Source organism: Zalophus californianus, chromosome 11, assembly GCF_009762305.2.
Source record: "Zalophus californianus isolate mZalCal1 chromosome 11, mZalCal1.pri.v2, whole genome shotgun sequence".
Lineage (NCBI taxonomy): Eukaryota > Metazoa > Chordata > Mammalia > Carnivora > Otariidae > Zalophus > Zalophus californianus.
This window is the reverse complement of record NC_045605.1, coordinates 67,333,964-67,354,002: the sequence shown is the minus strand read 5'-3', so window position 1 is coordinate 67,354,002 and position 20,039 is coordinate 67,333,964. Positions and strand designations below refer to the sequence as shown.

The 20,039-nt window shown below is 51.7% G+C and overlaps 1 protein-coding gene across 10 annotated transcripts in view; it reads right to left on the bottom strand.

Moving 5' to 3' along the window:
* Window positions 1–19,649, bottom strand: part of LOC113913852 (F-actin-monooxygenase MICAL2) — a 216,264-nt gene extending 196,615 nt beyond the window's left edge. For 3 of the 10 annotated variants that reach the window (XR_003517277.2, XM_027578202.2, XM_027578203.2), the window contains exon 1: window positions 19,474–19,639. The gene's annotated coding sequence lies outside the window, so the exon portion shown is untranslated. Of the gene's footprint in view, window positions 1–19,473 lie in introns of all 10 variants that reach the window. The other 7 variants (XM_027578197.2, XM_027578198.2, XM_027578200.2 and 4 more) reach the window with 3 other exon arrangements.
* Window positions 19,650–20,039: the final 390 nt, after the last annotated feature.

The following is a 20,039-nucleotide window of genomic DNA, read 5'->3' as shown; positions in this document are numbered from 1 at the left end:
GTGTCATTTTGGCACTGAGGCTCATTTGTTCCCCTCTGGGGGATGAGGTCTACCTTTGAAAGCTAGGGTGTGGATTAAATACAGCAGTGCCTGTATTTACAGTGGCCACAGGAGAGCCACTGACAGCCAGGAAGGGCAGGCAGCCTAAGGGCCTTGCACAGATTATTTCAGCAGAAGCTTACAACCTCCCTGTGAGGTGGGTACCACATCCTCAAGTTAGAAGACAAAATGGGGACTCAGAGATGAAAGCAGCTGCCCAAAGTCACCCAGCGAATCAGAGGAAGAACACACACCCAGGCCAGTCAGACTCCAAAGTCCTTCGCCTAAATGCCGAGCTCGGGGCTGCTGGCTCTCCACCTAGCAGGCGCCAGGAGAAAGGAGGGGGAGTTTGGGCCGAGAGGATTTAGGAAGACTTTCTGGAGCAGGCAGGGCTGAGTCCAGGCCCTGGAGATGGAGAGAGGCAAAGAGAATGAAGACAAGCCCTGCAGACCAGAAACACCAGAGCAAGGAGTGGGAGGCAGATGGCCAGGCGGGCAGGCAGCGCAGTGCGGCAGAGACCGGCCCCGCTGGGGGAGGAGAGGAAGCGGGGCTGGCCTGAGGACGGGATGGGCCGCCCTAACCGTCCTCCTGGGGGCCATTCCACCTAGGGTCTTTCTCACCCACACCCCAGAGACACTCCTGTGTCTGTGCCCTTGATCCTAGGACAGTCCTGGAGGGAGCCAAGAATCACAACCCTAAAGGCCCAATAACTCCTCCGTCCGCACAGCAGGCCCAGCCCCCAGCGCGATGAGCAGGTGATTTGCCAGGCCCAAACTCCAGCCCATGCTCTGGGACGCCAGGAATCTGAACACTGCCACGCGCACGCCAGTATCACCACTGTACCCAGCCTTCAAGGCTCCCCGAGGCAGAAGAGGTAAAAAGGGAGCTGTAGGCCATGAGCTCCTTAGGGCTGGCTCCCTATCTCACTGGACTTCTATTCCCCACACCTGCCAGGACATTACAGGTATTTCCTCAATAACGGCTTGCTAAGCCGAACTAAACAAAAGATTCTTCTGCTTAAGCGACAGCTCTGGAGTTTGAGAAGTCTGGATTCAGGTCTGTCCTGGAGCCCTGGGCTTTTCCCGCCTTTGCGGGAAGGCTCATCTGCCTCTTTGCCCCCTAGAAAGGAACGGCCTCCCGCCCCCAGCAGTCGCTACTTTGGGACCCCCAGGAGCTCCCCTGCGCCCCGGACATGGTTCTGGGCCCTGCAACTAGGGCCTGCTCCTCCTCCTGGGAGAAGCATGGGTGCCAGCCTCCTCCATCTGCATTGGCAGGTATCCCCAAGGAGTGTCTGTGCTCAGGCTCAGCTCTGGCTCTAAATGCTTAAAGCTACAGTGCTGTCCCCACTGTCTCCACTCCCCACAAGCCCAGAACACAGAGCCCCGGCCTCAGACCCACGGAGAAGGGAAATGGGAGTGGAGGTGATTTAAGCAAGTCCCATCCCTGGCTCAAGCCCACTGTCCTGTGCTTTTTTTGGAGGAGGTGGGCTGGAGGGCAGAAAGCAGAGCATAGAAAGGTCTGTTGGTCCCATGGTCTCCTCCCAGCCCTCCTCAGGAGAAGGGCACAGGGGAACAGATGGAGAGGCTCCGTGGATCTGAGCCTCCAGACTCAGGCTTCCTGGGATGGGCAGGGGACCACCCATTCCTTTACCTTCTGCCTGCGAGTCTGTGGACAGATTACTGAACTCTGCGGAGACTCGGTCTCCTTACCTATTACACGGAGATAAGAGTCGATCACCACAGGGGACAACTGTAAAGACTGAGTAAAACATGAACGTGAATTTGCTTGGCTAACTGTAAAGCACCCTCAGAAACATCAGACATTTTCCATAGTCCTGGGAGGTGCGATGTGCAGGTGAGAATATGCGGCTGCGAGCGAAGTGGAAACTCGGATCCCATTCCATTTGGCAAACGTCTTTCCACATCTTCTAGGTCAAGGCACTTGTCTCCATGGGGTTTCAAAACGAACAAACAAACACTAAGACTTATTCCCTGGTCTCAAGCACTCACAGTCCGGTGAAGAGCTACACCGACATTTACATAATAAGGCAAAACTAGATGCTACCAGAGGGCCCATGCAGAGAGGGTGGGACATTTTACTCTGGCCTCAGAGGTCAAAGGAGGCTTTTATAACATTATAATATAATAGTTATTAGCATAATATTAACTCTCAGGGCTTGCTGGGGCCAGGGAATTCTGGGTATTTGCATGGCTTACCTCATTTAATTGTCATAAAATCCCCATGAGTGGGTTTGCAGATAACAAAACTGAGGCACAAAGAAATTCACTCCTATCCTGGCCTTACAGGGCTGCTAAGTGGTGGAGCTGGGATTTGCACCCGTCAGACTCTGCTCCTCCAGCACACCAAGGGCTGAGTCAACCAAGACAGGTCTCAGGCAGACTCTCTCTGTGGCTGAAAGGCTCTGATGGGGTATGAGTCACTGAGGGAAGGTGCTGACTTACCCACAGTATCTCCCACCCATGTGCAACTCTGACTCTGGGTCCAGGGTCCTGCCTCTGACACTGCTCCTGGTCTATCTGCGAAGTTGGCCATGGCTCTGTATCCCCCAAGGCTCCATGTCACCACCAATACCAAGGGAGATTGATGTAGCCTAGTTGTCAATGTACATTTACATAACAGATCACTCATGGAATAATTATTCTTATTATAAAAGGTAGTTCAATGTCAGAGGCGGGGGGGGCGGAACTCTCAAATCCTGGCTCTGCACTTATTGGCTGTGCAACCTTGGGCAAATCTTAGTGTCTCTGGGCCTCAGTTTCCCCATCTGTAAGATGTGGTTAACAATGCTGATCTTGGGCAGGTGTTGTAAAGATGAAATGAGATAGTATATCTAGTGCAAACCACAGGCACGGTAAGTAATGGTTAAATAAATGACCTTACAAAGGATTTCCACTGGAAAATCATTTTCTGCACGATAATATCTGGTGATAATAGTACTTTTAACTCATATTCATCTGCCACTAAGTTAAATCCATCACAAGCATTACCTCATTTAGTCCTTAAAAGCATAATTTTCTTCATTTGACTTAGCTTTAGGACCACAGAAAAGATATGCCCAACACATTAATTTTACTGACACACACCTATATATGGAGAGAGAAACAGGATAGTCAGACCAGCTAATACTTCCTGGGTACTTCCTATACACCAGGTACTGTTGTAAGCATTCTACATTCAGTAGCTTATTTCATCCTCTCAAAAATGCACCTATAAGGTAAGTACTACTTCATTTTACAGGGCTGGGCCTTGAAGCACAGAGTGGGTAAGTAACTTTCCCAAGGCCACTTTGGCAGGATTCAAACCCAGAGCCCACATTCTTAAGCACTATAGTATTCTAAAATAAAGAAAAGTCACAGCAAGAATGGTGAGTGGACCCCAAGCCCCAAATTCTAAGAACTTCAGCGCATTGCTCCCCTCCCAACTAAACTCTACCATCGTTCCCCTTCTGCAAGCACCTGCCCCCCACACCCCCCATCCCACTGCTCTTGCTTCCCAGCTCTGCCCCACTGTACCTAAGTCAGAGGTGTCAGACAAGTGGACTTTTGTGGGCCCTGGTCATCTGGGACCTCAGCTCCCTATATCCCGTCCTCTACAAAGTCACAAGGGACACCTCACCACGCATGGCACTCTTCTGCTCAAGCACACTCAAAGGCTCCCCGCTGCCTAGAGCCGAAGTCCCCAGTGCGGCAAAGAGGATCAAATGGGGACTCAAGATCCCTGGGGGGGGAAGAGGCCTGGCCTCCTTCCCTTTGGCCCCAGACCTCTCTTTTGCTGGCTTCTCAGTGCCAGAGGCAGGGCAAGTCAGTAAGCTCTTTCCCACCACTCCATCTAAAATTCCAGCCTTCTCCTCAACTGCTTCCCTCCAACTACACCCAGAACATCCTATCTTTTTCTCCCTTCATCCACCTCATGGCCTGGCCTCATACATTTAACCTAATTATTTATGGTTTCTCTCCGTCCTAGAACTTAAGGTCTATATGGCAAGGGATTTTACCTTTTCTTCCCCTTCTGTAACCATAGCACCTAGAACAGCTTCTGGCAGAAAATAACTCATAAATATCTGCTGAGTGAATCGACATTTGACATGCCTAAGAAGAAAATGTGCAAACAACAATGGTGGGGGAATGGCTAGCATGCCTCTGGCCTCCTTCTCCGCTCCTGAAGACATTTCTGGAACAGAGGCTGTAGATGCCTAGATTAAGATGTGAGGCAGCCAAACCCTTTCTTGTTCATTCTCCCTAGGATTTACAACAACAGTGCCCTACGAGACCCTGGGCCCACAGTCTCCCATCTCTGTTCTGAACTTAGGTGCATACATGCACATGTGCATGAGCACACGCGCGCGCGCACACACACTCTCTCTCTCTCCTTGTCTTATTGAAGGCTGTCTGCCTCTGTCCTAAACTCACGTGTCCAGCCTCATCTCCTTCTGCCCACCATCAAACCAAGCCATTTCCCATCTCCCCAGGCCTCTACACCCACTAGAAATGCTCTCCTCTTCCTTCCACATACCCATTTGCACTTCATGGAACCTTCTGGATCCAGATCAAATGCAGTCTCCACCTCTCCCCAGCCTCCTTCTTTCCCTTCCAAGCTTTCCAGGCCCTCTCCAGCCCCTAGAAAACCACCCACTGCTACCTCCACCATCATATGGACTTAGTCATGAAGTTACCTTGTGATTTGCCTTCAATGATCTGAACTGTTACCACAATCTCCTACTTCATTTTTTTAAAAACATGTATGTCTTGTTTTCTCGAGAATGTGCTTTGGAGTAGAGGTGAGGCTGGGCCTACCCCCATTGCCGTCCCCATATCACAGGGCCCAGGCCACACAGTAGGTGCTCAAATTCGGCTTCACAATCACCTGCCCAAGGTAAACAAGTCACTTTCCTAATCAGGTCGTTTCCTCAATTACAGGTGCCCAGACTGGCTTCTCCCAATGGCCTGCATTTTTTTCTTGAGGGTCTGCTCTGACCTTGGTTATCTGCTAGGCCAGTTATGGGCTTCTGTTTTCAAAGGGTGTTAGACCCATTCTAATCATGCTCCCCTGAGCTGGGCAGATGAGTATGGTGGGAGAAATGATCTGTGAAGTCCTGCAGGTCTGGAGAAGGCGAGTGCATCATTCTTGGAGGCAAACCCAGGCAATCAGAGCATTTCAGCTACCTCAAGTCCCGGAATTCAACAGGGGGAAAAGACCACGGTGTGAGTTGTAGGTGAGTCACACAGGAAAACCAACACCTGAGGCCCAGGTGTACCTGTTGAGCACCAGCTCTTAGTAAACTGTGACTGTAAGAGGCAGCAAAGTCTCAAGTTCCTTCGGAGCGTCAAAGGAGAGAGTCAGGGAGGAGGTGGTTTACTCAGAGCCCCCATGTGCCAGGCTGTAGAAGAGGGGCCCCCTGCATCCCTACAGCCAGGTTAAGCGGGCTGTCACGGGCCCGGCGTGCACCTGAGGAGCCGAGGCCCGTTCGGTAGGAGGCAGGGCACTGACTGAACCAGGTGAGTCCCGCTCTTTCCACAGTCCCCCAAGCAGCAGTCCCAGGTTGTCTGTGGTTGGGTTTTTATTTGTTTTGTTGTTTTAAATTTTGGGTAGGAAATACATCCAAAAATCAAAACTCACTAAAGTATACAGGAAGTGTGTCCCTTCTACCGCAGCTACCCAGTCTGCCCCAACTCCAAACCTGGGAATGGCTCTCATTGCTTACGCCTCAACCCTGACAATGTTTATGTGTATACCCACAAATACAAATATTGATTCTTTTCCTTACGTAACTGATATACAGTTCTCAGTGCCCAGCTTTTATCTCTTAAAGGAATGGACTTGGGATGGAGCCTGGAGACAGGATCTCTATGTAACAAAAAAGCATGAAAGAGGAACGTATTCTGGAGAACACAGGTGTGCTCAGAGAAGACCTGAGGCCTAAAGGGAAGGTCCCCGTGGGGTGGGGTCAGTTGCTGATGGGATCTCAGGCCAGCCAGAGAAGAGCTTGGGTGGTGGGTGGGAGCATGGGGGGGAGGGGAAACACTACAAGGAAGTCCTGAAACCCCACTGGCTGAAATCTCAGGCTGGCCTCCCTTCCAGGAGAGGGAGGAAGTATCCATAGAAACAGGACTAACCTGACTCCCACAACAATGGCAGAATGGGTTACTGACCAGGAGGACACAGGAACTATGGAAAAGCAATCATTTCCTCTGAAACTTATGAGAGACCAAGAAGGGGGAAGTTGGTGCCTGAGACTCTCACAGACTTCAAATGGCTGGGAGCACGGAAGGGCTCTAGGACCTGAGATTGAGGAAGTCAATGATTCAGACTCCGATGCAGCTCCGGTTCTGCAAAGGAGTGAGGGGGGAGGGGCAGTGAAGAGGAGGGAAGGGGAGGGAAGGGGAGGGAAGGGGAGGGAAGGAGAGGAAGCGGGAGGAGGAGGAGGAGAAGGGGGAGGAGCCTTCTAGGTAGCAAGCCGCTCACCAGAGAGCTTGAGAGCTGGGCTCTGGGTACAAATCGGCTAGACTCCAACTCCCCCTCTTGCCCTAACTGTGAAACCTTGAGCAAATCAGTTAACCCCTCTGTGCCCTAATTTCCTCACTGGTAAGTGGGGCAAATGACAAAATCCACCTCATGGGATTGGCACAAGAATTAAGTGAGTTCATGTTTACAAAGCCCTGATACCAGTGCCTGGCATGCAGACAACTACAGAACATGTTCCGGAACAGGAGCCGTGTGGTTGCACAGGGAGCCCTTGATAAGGGCTCCAGCTGCTGGAGCCCATGACCCGTCACCAGAAGGAGAATGCATAACCAAGAAAACCCTAGGACAGTGATGAGAGGCCTGTCCCTGCCTCAGCCAGAGGAGGCAAGCCTGGGATGAGCTCAGGCTGCACAGCAGAGGGCAGAGGGCAGGAAGGTCTGGGGGGTCATCTGGAGCCAAGAGGTCGAGCGGCAGAAAGGGGCCCTAGGAAGTCAGACCTGGGCTCCCACTCCAGGTGCATTGGGGTCCCTTTCCCAAAGAGCCATCTTTAGACTGACAAAGATCCAACACTGAGATGAGAAAGGAAGCTGGGATGGGGGACAAGCTTGGTTTTTAAAATACATCTATTTAGATATTTCCAGTGACTGTAAGTCCCCTGGCCCAGAGCATTGGAAACTCTTGCAGATGAGACCGCTGAACTTCCGGCTGCATCTCTGCAGGGCAGCCCGGGGACACCCGAAAGCAGTCTGGGGGCCCCTCTGGGAACTGACAACATGTGCTGTCAGCCAGAGCCCACTTTCTCCTGTGACGGGATACTGGAGGGAGATGGAAGACCACAATAGCTGTGGCCTGCCAGATTCAAGAAGACATCTGGCCGGAAGTCAGAAAAGCAAACGGATGGCGACTCAGGAAAGGGGCAGCCTAGACTGCCATTCCCAAAGCAAGCTGATGAAAGACCTCACGGTGCCTGAGGGGAGGTCTCTAGTAGCAAGCCAGAGGGCTCTCTCCTGAGAAGAATTTTATCAGCAACTCAGATGATGCTACGGAAAGCATATTTTTAAATTTAATTTTATTTATATTCAATGAATTAACATATAGTGTATTATTAGTTTCAGAGGTAGAGGTCAGTGATTCATCTGTTGTGGATAACACCCAGTGCTCATTGTATCACGTGCCTTCCTTAATGCCCATCCTCCAGTTACCCCATCCCCTCGCCCTCCTCCCCTCCAGCAACCACATGGAAGGCATACTTAAATAGGATCCTGAAAGAGCTCAATGGACCATGGATGCACCGAATTTAACAAAGTGGAAATTTAATAGAAATGGTTGTTCTGAATCAGACGGAAACAAAAAGGAGGCTCTGCATTTAAGTTCTAAAGCCACACACGTTCAGGACAGAGGAGATGCAGCTGAACAACACCACATGTTAAAAAGATCTGGTCAGCAGTAATGTCAGTGAGTCAATGGTGTGATATAGTGGCCAGCAAAGCTGATGCAATCCTGGGCTGCATTAAGAGGAGTAGAATGGCCTCAACCAGGGAGGTGATGGCTCCCTTCCTCTGCTGTGGTCATACCACACCACAAATAGCATACACGGCCTGGGCACTGTATGAGAATCTGAACACGTGTGAGTTTGCTCAAAGGAGAACCACCAGGAAGATAAAAAGAACTGAAACCACATCACAGGTTGTTAACCTGGAAGAAGACTCGAGAGAGAACAAGAGGGCTGCCTTTAAATATGTTGTTTTACTAATTACAAGATGCGTACTTTCCAATTATAAAATGCCTGAAAGCAGAATGTATCTTCTAGCCCCTTAACATCTAAGATTGAGAAATGTATCATCAATTTATCAAAATATAATATGTCAAAAGAGCCACAAAGATGGCAGAGTCAAAAAGTGAATTAGAAGAATCAGATTCTGAAACTGAAGAGGTTTTAAAAACGCCTAACCAATATGTTTTCCTTTTTATGTACATACAAGTGTTATGGGATATAAACTTATGTCTAAAGTCTAAAAAGATTCTTCTCTCAGTAAATATAAAACTTTTCAGTGATAAAAAGCATCGTTCCACAATTTAATTCGAAGCACTTTTTCTTTCTTGAAGTTACACGAAATAGTGGTACTTCTTCCTATCGGTGGTATCACAGACTGGATTTAAAAACTGTATCTGAGGGGCGCCTGGGTGGCTCAGTTGGTTAAGCGACTGCCTTCGGCTCAGGTCATGATCCTGGAGTCCCGGGATCGAGTCCCGCATTGGGCTCCCTGCTGGGCGAGGAGCCTGCTTCTCCCTCTAACCCTCCCCCGCCATGTACTCTCTCTCCCTCATTCTCGCCCTCTCAAATAAATAAATAAATCTTTAAAAAAAAACTGTATCTGAGGAGCTGACATGTGGAAGGAAAGAGAAGGCTCATTCTCTATGGCTTCAAGAAGGAAGACTGGGACCAAATGCCAGGAGCTACCAGGAGCCATCAGGGAGGGGACAGGAGGAGCCGTCCAAAGATGGAACAGGTCAGCTCTGATGTGCAAGCCCAGGCTGGACCACCACAGTGGAGAAATCAAGCACCAACAGAACAGCCCTGTGGCTCCGAGGTCTGATGGCAAAGATCTCGCCACCAAGGGAAAGGCGCCTCATCTCTCTTCATTGCACACATAGGTGCTCTGACTGAGCCAATCTCTTAACAAGTCACTACTTAAAGGTAGAAGCCACTTAGGGAACAGGACTGAATGGGAGGCCAGAAGCAAAGAGGAGCTCTGTCCACATCTATGCTCTCAGACTCCATCGGGCCAATTCAGGAACAGACTCGAGGAGGAAGGGCATCTATGCCCCCTAGGTGCCAGGCACCATGACAGGTGTGCTGGGCACACTGCCCCATTTAATCCTCACAGCCACCCTGAGCGGTGAATATTATCACTCCCGTCTTATTGAAGAGACACTTGAGACTCAGAGAAAGTAAGTGGCTTGCCAAAGGTTTTACAACTCTAAAAACCATGGTCAGTGGGACAACATGCTTCAGAGAAAGGAAACTCCAGAAGTCTTGGTTGCAGAATGAATAAACTGAGCAATTAACTGATCAATCAATGAACCAATGTGGTCTCATATTGGTAGCACTAACACTAGAAAAAAGAAAGACAAAAGCTGGTTCTGTGCGTGCCCTGCTCCCCATCCGTAGCTCCCATGGGCACTGAACTCATGCCCTTTGCTGCTTGCAGGAGCGATTTATCCCATCACATACAGCAAGGGTGTTCCTGAGACCTCTGTGGCAGAGAACAGGTGCTGGAAACCCTGCTCAAATGTCAAAGCCTTAAGCACACTGGGTTGCCATGCCTCCCACCTGCTAGGTTAACATTGGAGCTAGTGGAAACTGAGCTCAGCCTCTGCCCCCTCCCCATGGCCAGGTGTCCAGAGGGCCGGGGGAAAGACTGGGGAGGTCAGCCAAGCCCCTACATGTTCCAGCTGCCTGGAAATATCAAGTCCTGCCCCATCCGCATGCCCAAGCTTCTTCCTCCACTAGGCAAGTAAACCCAAAGTGTGCACCAGAAACCCAGGGCAGCACCCACCTGAAGGGGATATTTGGGTGCTTGTGAGACCACTTCAGAGGCTGGACCACAATGCTCCACGAGCGTCTGGCAACTGCAGAAACCCCCCTACCCCACCCCCACCGCAGGGCTCGGGGCTGGCCTGATTCTGGCCTTCCACACCGCCCCCAGGCAGCCCCCACGTTTCTACCACGTGGCTCCCTGAATGTGCCCTCACTTTTCCACATTTCTGTGTGCTATACCTCTGGCTATCTCTGCCTATGGAAATCCTATTTTCCAAGGCCCATCTCAACCACCAAGTGCCACCTCCTCCAGGAAGTCCCCCCTGGTTCCACTGTGAGGCTCTCCAAAGCACATCCCACACTCTACCTTGCTATGTGGGCATCTGCAGCTTGTCTAATGCACCTCCATGCTTTAGGGGAGGGCTCCGCTCCTGTCATTCACTGCAGCATCCCCAGCATGGCAGCTGCACGCTGAGCTCAAGAGTCTTGGTCGAGGTGCTCCATGCCCTCCCTGATGGCACCCTATTAACAGTCCTGCTTCCCTCCTCCACCTCTTCCCAGCTGACTCACCCCCTCAGTTTCAGCCCTCTGCTGACAGCTAATCAGAGATAAACTAATCTGTCAACATATCCTTCCCAGTTAAATTCTATATTTTTTATAAAGGGCAGACAAGAACTGAAAACAAAGGTGGGAATTTTAGGCCCCAAGGCTCCGGCGGAGGTATTTTTGTTAACGAAAGATCTTGCACCAAGCAATTGAGCAAGCCAGCGCTACAAGTGTATACATCCTAAACTGGAAGAATGCCAGAGCTGTGAGAAAGGGGGTGGGGCTCTGCCCCCAAAAGGGAAGGCCAACTGCAATTAAAGCTGCCCAAGACAAACCACAGGATCTTGGCTGGGCAAAAAGGGTGGGGGGAGAACAGACTTGACTCCCACCTGGCTGGGTGACCTTGAGCAAGGAACCGCACCTCCCTGGCCTCTGCTCAGTACCAATAGACCTCTGAGCCTCGGTTTCCCCATAAGTAAAAACCACAGTGGCAGGAGTGAGAGCTGGATGATCTCAGAGGGCCCTTCCAGTCTGACATCCCAAGGTCCTGTGACTCATGGCCTCCATCTCTCTCTCCCTCCCTCCTGGGAGGTCAGTATCGTTTGAAACTACCCTACTTCCACTCCCTGCTCACCTTGAGCCCCACCTGAGTCCAAAGGCAAAGGCAACGCTAAAGATCTCCCAGCCAGTCAGCAGGCAGCAAGGGGAGGGCGGGGGCGGGGTTTGCCACCACAGGTGAAAGGAAGGGTGGCACTGGGGGGCAGGTGTTGGTTTCTATGGACACAGAAATGCTCCTCATTCACGCTGCCATCTGTCCCAGCCTGGAAAAAGACAGGTGGTCGCCTTTGCTTCCCTGACCTACCTTTTTAAGAGATTACAATTGCTTGCCAAGTTTAAGTGCTGCTCTAAAATCAGGACATATAAGGTCTCTCAGCCTGGATCGGAAGGGTTCAGAATGGGTAAAGAGCAGGAACGATGCAGAATAAAGCTTGGAGGCAATCTAGGCCGCTCTGTGCAGCCATGCCAATTAAACATCTTTAAAAATAGCCTCCCTCTTCTCTCGTGCTGAAGATAAAGATGAAGTTTCAGCAATAACCAGACATCTGCTAGGAGCTTCTGAAGAGATCACAACATAAACATCCTGGAGAGCTGCCATAAACAGCCCAGAGCCCTCTCCAGGAGGCCAGCAGCGTCCCGCTCACCAGTGGGGGTGGGGAGGGGTACAGAAGGAGGTGGTGCAGAGAGGCTGGGCTCCCCAGGGCAAAAGGAGGTGGTGGGGACAGAAAATGGAGAACTGGCTACCTTCTGCAGGGAAATTAAGAGCTCAGGAACCCACCAAGAGAAAGATTTCCAGGAAGCCATCCAGAGGATTCCAGGCCCGTTCTGAAAATGGGTCACTCCTTAAAAGTGGAAGTAAAGACATCTTCAAGTGCCCACCTCTGCAGGGTGCTTCCCAAACAAATATTTTAATTTCATCTCTACATCAACCCCTTGAGGTAGGTGTAATGACCTCCTTTATATAGACTAAAATACTAGTGTGCGTGGACTTGCCCAAGGCCACATGGCTAGGATTCGAACCCAGGTTTGTCTTAGGAGGATTGTTTGTACCTATTATCACAGAACAGGCCCCTGAGGTTTCTCCTCAATGTCCAGGCTCTCTACATCCACAAATCTAACACCAGGAGATTCCGCATGAGGCGAGGTGGCCAAGTAGGGGGGAAGGGCAATAGTTAAGCTTTGGCCAATTGAAAGAACCCCCGAGTCTCAGCAGCCGTGTGGGCCCCACTCCGTGTTCTAGATGCTTCCCAGCAGATCCAAAGAGGAGCAAAGGGGGAGACAGGCACAAATCGACGCCTAGATTCTGTCTGCCAGGATCCACAGGAGATTAGCGACAGCAGATGCCACTGAGGAAGAGAACAGAGGGCTGGAGGATGGGAAGGAGAGAGACTTTTCATTGAATTAACTTTGTCCTGAGTGAATGAGTATGTTACCCTCATCCATGCATGTGGGGGGGGGGGGCGGTGAGTACCCTGCATCTGTGTGTGTCTATGTGTGGGTGGATGAGTCATTTTTTTAAGAGAGTCCATGATGTCAGGTACAAGATAACAGACACACCCAGGCTAGAGATGGAAACCTGGAGCAGGCAGGAGTGCTGGGCCCCTGGCTGCCACAAACTGAGGACCCAGGAGAAGCCTGAGACCTCATCCAGAGGCTCCTCCTTCCTTCCAGCAGTCCTGTCCTGCAGCTGCAGGCAGACAGGCGACAAGCTCTCCTGGCATGGACCCCGTAGTCCCCAAGGCCCCCACCATTTGCCCAAGCCCCATAGGACATTCCCTGAGGAAAGAGATGGACCTAGTCCTCTCTCTGAAGTCTGGAAAGAGGCCTCCCCAGTGGCCCCGTCTATTCCTTTGTTTTCCCTTTCATCTGCTATCAGACCCCTACCTCCTTCAAGCAGGGGTCTCCTCACCTGCCCTTTGCATCAAGCTGTGCAGAAGCCCCTCTATCCTGATACTCGGAGCTTTCAGCAGTCTGACCTCACAGCAGGCACGGACTCCGCACACCACACCTCAGGACCCCCTTCTGCTCCTCCAGGGTGAACAGCTGTCCGTCAGAGGGGTCAGCGGCTCTGCCAGGCCCCCAGCAGGCCCTGGGCCCACTCTCCTCCAGGCAGCAGCTCTCCCAGAGACCAAAGGGCCCAAGTGACTTTTTCCTGGAACTTCTTCATTCTCCCCTACACCTCGTCTCCTGGCCCCGGGTCCAAGTTAAACTCTGCGATGCTGCAAATCTTTACTTGTTACAGTCAGTACTCGGATATGTAGCCAAGGCCAGCCATTCAGAGTCACAAGAGCAAAGCCATGGTTTCCGCATCTGCTCTAACACACTGAGCTCGGCAGGGCCAGAACGGGATGTTCCTAAACTCCCACTCCCGCCTCTGGCAGGGCTGGGCTTCTGGGCTGGGTGTGGCAGGAGCTCCGGCCTGCAGACGTCCCTAAAACTTTCTCTTGGGGCAGCTCGGAGATCACAAGCCACCATCCAGCTCCTCGCCACCCTCCTCTTGCTGCCTGAAGAAAGGACATCTGCACTAGACATCCCTCACTGTGGGGGAAGGAGAAAACCCGGGGCCCCAAACCAGCAGGAAGCAAGTCCCTCTTCGGGGATCCGCCAATACCTGTGTGTTCCCCAAAGAGCAATCTGACTTGGCCTTGCAAGGAATGCCAGTGCAGCCAGGGATCCCAGCTGGGAGGTGGGGATTCAGGGTGGGGTGCAGGCAGGGAAACTACCCGGACACTCAGGGAAGAGAGAAACACTAGTGCAAACAAAGAACGTACTACAATCCCAACCCTGAAAACACCAGCACTGTCCACGCACAGTTCCCGGCCAGCCACCACAGCAACAGGCCAGAGCTTCCTAGGATGAACTACGATAATATTTAGGTGGGTGAAGGGTACCAAGCAATTACATTTAAGAAACGATATCACACCTGGCCTTCACCAAACGCTCCTCAGGGGTGGACACTTCCTCAGCAGTGGACAGAGAAGGGAAAGGGTCTCAAAAATCAGACTCCACGGTGATCCAGTCTCGCAGTGAAAGTTTGTTTGTGACCAAAGGGTGCATGTCCCCTATCATCCCTGCCAGACCTGAGTTTGTGAGACCAGATGATCAGTGCTTTAGAAAGGAGGACACTTATCAGTGCAGACCAACCATGTTTTCTACCTCTGGAGAAGATGCAGGGAGGAAACAGAAATGGTGGAGGGAGCGGTCAGCCACCCCCCCCTGCAAAGTGAGGTCCGTGGGGTGTTTGGCTATCATGCACTTCCCCGAGAGGACAAGACAGGCCACTGGGGCCTGAAGCTTTGCCCTGCCTACCTGGCCTTAACAACCATGTCATTTTGTGTCTCTGACAGCTGAATAAAAAAAATCAAGAACCTACCATTAGAATGATTTCGGGGAAACCAAAATGAAATTCTCAAGAAGGAAAGGAAGGAGGCAGAATAGGAAGGAGGGTGAGGCTGCATGGGTTCCATGGGTTCCTGTTTCCTAAGCCCCAGCTTTCTTGATTCCCTAATTTAAGGAAGCCCAGGTAAGTTCTTAAAGATAATGTCATAAAACAAATAAATAAAATAAGCAAATATCAAAATCCCAATGGCTCTGTGACCTTATCCACATACATAGCTGTACAAAAACTCACGTATAATTTTGTCTACCTATCCACATTGAAGAAAATTCTCTTTTTTAAGGAAAAAGACCCCAAGTATTTGGATTTTCCACTAGAAAAATGTTTTTATTGTAAAAATTTGGAGAAAATACTAAGAAGATGACTAAAGATAAAGGAAAATGAATCACCTGTAGCACGGCCATCAAAAAAGAAGGACTCGCCTGGTGGAAAAGACTGTGTGAAAAACAACAACAACAAAAACCCAAGACAAACAACAACAAACAACAAGGAGGAAAAAACAACCCCTCATTCTGAGGGCTGTTTGCAGAGGGGGCCCCTCGCGGGTGGGTCAGATCTTACGCAGATTTGACAGGGAATCCGGGAGTGAAGCGTACCTTTTCCTTCCCTTCTGAGCCTCTTGTCTCCTACATTAGGATGCCCACAAAGGTGCCAGAGGTGACACGAGCTCTTCACCGCAAACTCAGACAACATACTGAAAGGTCATGAGTGTGCGTCGTTTGAGTAAGGCTCCACAACTGGCCAGGTGTGGGGCAGGTCAGAGGAGGCTCGGGAAGGCACAGGGAAGGAGCAAGGCCCAGACGGAGGTGTGCAGAGGTCTCTGTGGAGCCCAAATGCCAAGTGTCTGGGTCAGAATGTGCTGATGCCCTTGGCTGAGTAAGTTGGGATTCCAAGCTCTGGCAGAGATGACCTCAGTCCCCGTCTGCCCCACAGATGATCGGGGGAGACCGGCTGCTGATCAGGGCAGAAAGGCGGCCATCTGGGCTCCCCACCACAAACCAGAGCAGTGTGGTGAGCACAGCAAATAGTTCTCCTCTTATTTCACGATGTGTACAGAGTGACGCTTGCTGAGGAAACCTCCACACGCGAGCAACTCATCTTTTTTTAACCCTCTTATCTAAACACTGTCACAAGCAGTCACACGAGCCCAGGACAGGGTTCATTCACTCCAAATGCATTGCCTGAGTGGCTACAACATCACTGGACAGATGCTCAGCCGGCCTCTGCCCCATCCCAGAGGCCACACAGGGATCCAGCTGGGCACAGAAGTGGATTCCAGCCTCGTGGGGTTTGCTGGCCAGTGGGGGAGGTGGGCACTTAAGACGGAGGGTCGTGACTGGTTAAAAAGTGGAGGGGAGGCTGCTCCAGATTAAAATAGGCATAAAAGGACTAGCAACCAAACGCAGCATACAGACTTGGATCCTGATTCGAACAAACCAATTCCGTAGGTCCTTTTGGAGACAATCCGGGAACTCTGAATACGGACAGACGAGACCAAAGAACTACTGCTCATTTTATTACATGCTATAATGGCAATGTGGTTACAAAAAAAAAAAAAAACATTCTTTTAAAAATAGATATATACTGGGGGTGCCTGGGTGGCTCAGTTGGTTAAGCGACTACCTTCAGCTCAGGTCATGATCCTGGAGTCCCGGGATCGAGTCCCGCATCGGGCTCCCTGCTCAGCAGGGAGTCTGCTTCTCCCTCTGACCCTCTTCCCTCTCGTGCTCTCTATCTCTCATTCTCTCTCTCTCAAATAAATAAATAAAATCTTAAAAAAATAAAAAAAATAAAAATAGATATATACTGGATTAGATAGGGGCAAAATGACATGGTATCAGAGATTTGCTTTAAAATACTTCAGGAAGAAAAGACAGAGAGGAGAAAAATGAGAGATGAAGCCAACCCGGCGTAATCTTGATGACTGTTGAAGCTAGATAATGAGTATATGGGGCTCATTATACTACTGTCTTTATTTTTGTGTTTGAAAATGTTCGTGGATATAGTAAAATAGAGGATGGCAGTACACTGTGGTGGACAGCTTAATGAAGACTGGTACAAAAGGCTAAGGGAATACGGAGCAAAGAGCAAGAAGGATTTGTAAGAACCAGGAAAGAAATCTGCTAAGTTTTGTGAGGGTTTTAAAAGCCATTTCATGGTGGGATGGGAAGCCATGTTCACAAAGAATTATAACAGAAGTTGGGGACTAGTGAGTGCTGGGAGGGAATGGGCCACACCACCCCTCCAGACTACAGAGCACAGCCACCAGTTTTCCTGCTTCCTTCAGTCCTTAACTCACCACCTCAATCTCATTCATACAGACTGAGACCAGAAGCCTAGCTTCGTTGCTCACTAGCCATGTGAAGCAAGTGGAGGGGGGGGACTTTCAAACTTCCCCCGTCTCAGTCTCCTCATCTGTAAAATGGGGACAACCCCAGTTACTTCTTTGGAGGGCTAATGGGGGGACCTACTGATATAAAGAGTGAAAATTCCCCACATGATGAACAGTATTCCCTTCCCTGGCTCTTTAAACAACAGAGACTTTTAGCCCTGGCAGGACTTCTAAGATGAGCAGTGTTCAGCCCAAATTTTCTTGCGTCCATACCCTATCCCTCCAGCCAGAATGAAGGCTCTCCACCAAGAAGGCAGGACCTCTACCCTTCAAAAGCAGGGAGTGAAAGGAACAGGTCCGTGGTTGTTGACAGGCACACCCAGATGAGGATATGGACATGGGCAAAGAGAAGAAACACACCCCAATTACAGGCAGAGGAGGGTTACCCAACTGTTCCTTTGCTCCTTGCTGCTCCTGGGAATGGGCCTCCAATGAACACAGCTAAAACCAGCCTTAGTCCACAAGATGCTTTTTACTAAAGTACAACTGGTTGGTATTAGGCTAATCATGATTTTCTTTTAGAAGAGAGGGATGAGCGGAAAGCCAGAGCTCCAGGACTGAAGAAGGAAGGCAGTGCAGATAAGAGGATCTGGGGATCTCAATCGCCTTACAATCATAACTAGTATAGCTCAACAACTGGTCCCCTAAAACAAAACGAACAAAACCAGAATCAGATCTAAGGTAGAGGTTATTTCAGCTAATAGACCATCCTAGACCTTCCTAGACCATCCCAGAAACCAACTTTCAGAGGTGAGACCAAGTCAATGGCACAGGCAGGCTTCCTCCCCAGCCTGTCCCCCCCCCAAACACCAGCAGGTCAAATCTCTCCCCAGTACAGCATGACCAATACCAGCCATTCATCCCTGACTAGGGGACAGAGTGAGCAAGTGGTCTGCAGGTTGAACAACCTGGGCTAACCAGGGTCAGTTCAAGTGCTTTGCCAAAGAAGCAGCCTCTGAATCTTTAGACAAAATCTTTTCAAAGGCCAGGAGGCTCCAATCAGCACAAGGGAGTGCCATGATCCTGCAGACATCATTTTCTAGAGCCACAGGGCAGCAGGAAGAACACTGAATATAGTTCTGGCAGAGCCTGGTCCAAATCCTGGCTCAGCCACTTTCTGTGTGACCTTGGGCACTTACACTACCTGAGTCTGTTTCCCCACATCTAAAATGAGGAGGGCAAAACTGAGTGTTTGGATAATAACCATGAAATCTGCTGCAAAAGTGCCACAGGGCAGGACCTGTCTGTCCGTAGGCACGTAATAAATCTCTCTTCTGCCCAAAGGCAAGCTCTTCCTGCAAGGAGTCTTCAGAACATCAGTTGGGGCTGTCCTGGAGACTTGAGGCCCACTTGTTGGCCCCAGGAAGGGGACAAGAACTGAGCTGGTCCAGGTGCCAGGCACCCAGGCACATAAACACCAGAGGGCCAACCCACTGCTGGCTTTCTTTCCGAAGGACCTGCCCACAAGGGGGCCAACTAGTGACTTCACCGCCCCCCACCACCGCCTGAAACCACAGAAGACTTGAATGAGCAAGGGAGGCTGACAGCAAAAAGGTCCACACCTGCCACCCCAAGTCCCGCAAGGCAGGATGGCCCTCCAAATAAAAGCTGTTTTGGCCTTAAGAACCCAGGTTACAGAATTAACAATGTGGAAAGACGTACACGTTTACTCTGGTTTCAACACGCCTCTTCCCCATCCAGCAAAGGCTATGATTCCCAGCTCAGCCGGGAGGCTGACCTAGGATAAAGTTAACCCCACTTGCTCCAGTCCGGAAGCCAGGTCAGCGGTGGCAGACGCTGCCTGCAAGACCCCATTTCTTCCCAGAGCTAGTACAGACGACGACAACGAAGAGGGAGCCGCAGACGCCCCCGCCGCGGCTCCCAGGCCTGGGGTGCGCCTGGGCTGCTGGGGGGTACACGACAGACAGGACAGCGCCACAGTCCCCTGATCACCTCCACGCCCGGGCCCCAGACTCAGTCCCAATCCCAGCCCACAGGAGGCCAGGCCAATGACATTTGGCCCAACTTAACTTCCTGTTGTTAAGGAGGGAGAAGAACCGCGGCGGGTAGGGGAGCGCCCAGTGAAGAGCCGGGAAAGAGCGTGAACAGAGCGGAGCCCAAATTATGGGAAAGCAAAGTTTGGGAATGGTCTGCCCCGGTGGCATGCGGTACTGCGGGCGCGTCGCGCCCACTCCGTGTTGACGTTTGGGGATTTTCTCGGCTTAGAATTGCAGGGTTTGGGTGTTGGGGCGGAGTAGGAGGTAGTTCGGGGTACGGGTGGCAGGCTTTTATTGCATTCTAATCGATTCAGAGACCTATCGGGCAGCCCCGGCCTCCCCGGGCAGGGCCACCTGCTTGCCGGACGCCCCGCGGGGTGGGTTTGAAGCGAGAGATGCTGCGGCCGCACCTGACTGTCCCCAGCGCGGGCCAGGGCACAGAGTCCAGGCTCGGCTGCCACGGTCCCCGCCCGCCCTCCCTCCCCTCCCTCCCTGGAGCCCCGCACCCCACCCCCCTTACCGAGATCCGCTCCCGCCACCGAGCCTCGGGTCAGCTTCTGCCTTCGCCTCGGGCCGCGGACGCGGCGGTCAAGACCCGCAGGCGGCTTGCGGAGCTGGGAGCTAGGGAGGCAGCCCCGCGCAGCCTTAGCCAGGCGAGCGCCTGCAGTTCTTCGCCGCGCGGCTGACTGCGCTGGGGGCCGCCCCCATCGGCGGCGCGGCCAATGACAGAGCGGCCGGGGGCGCACCCCGCCCCCGACCCGAGGCCCGCGGCCAATGGCAGTGCGGCGCGGAGCCCACCCCCGCTCCACGCCCGCTCCGCCCCCACGGGGCCAGCTGTCACCGCGTCTGCCGGCGGGCGCACGTGGGCTGTAGCCGTGCCCTGAGTGCGGGGAGCCCCGGTACAGGTCTGAGACCAGCGGGAGGCCGATGAAGGCGGGGCGTAATGGTGCTGCTAGATGAAAACCTGGGTGCTAGTATCCTAGTGTCGGGGGAGAGGCAGGGGCTGGGCCTCAGGCTCCTTGGCCTGGGCAGCTGGAAAGCAAGCCTCAGCTTCCACTTTTGAAGTGATGGAGCAGCATGGCACTT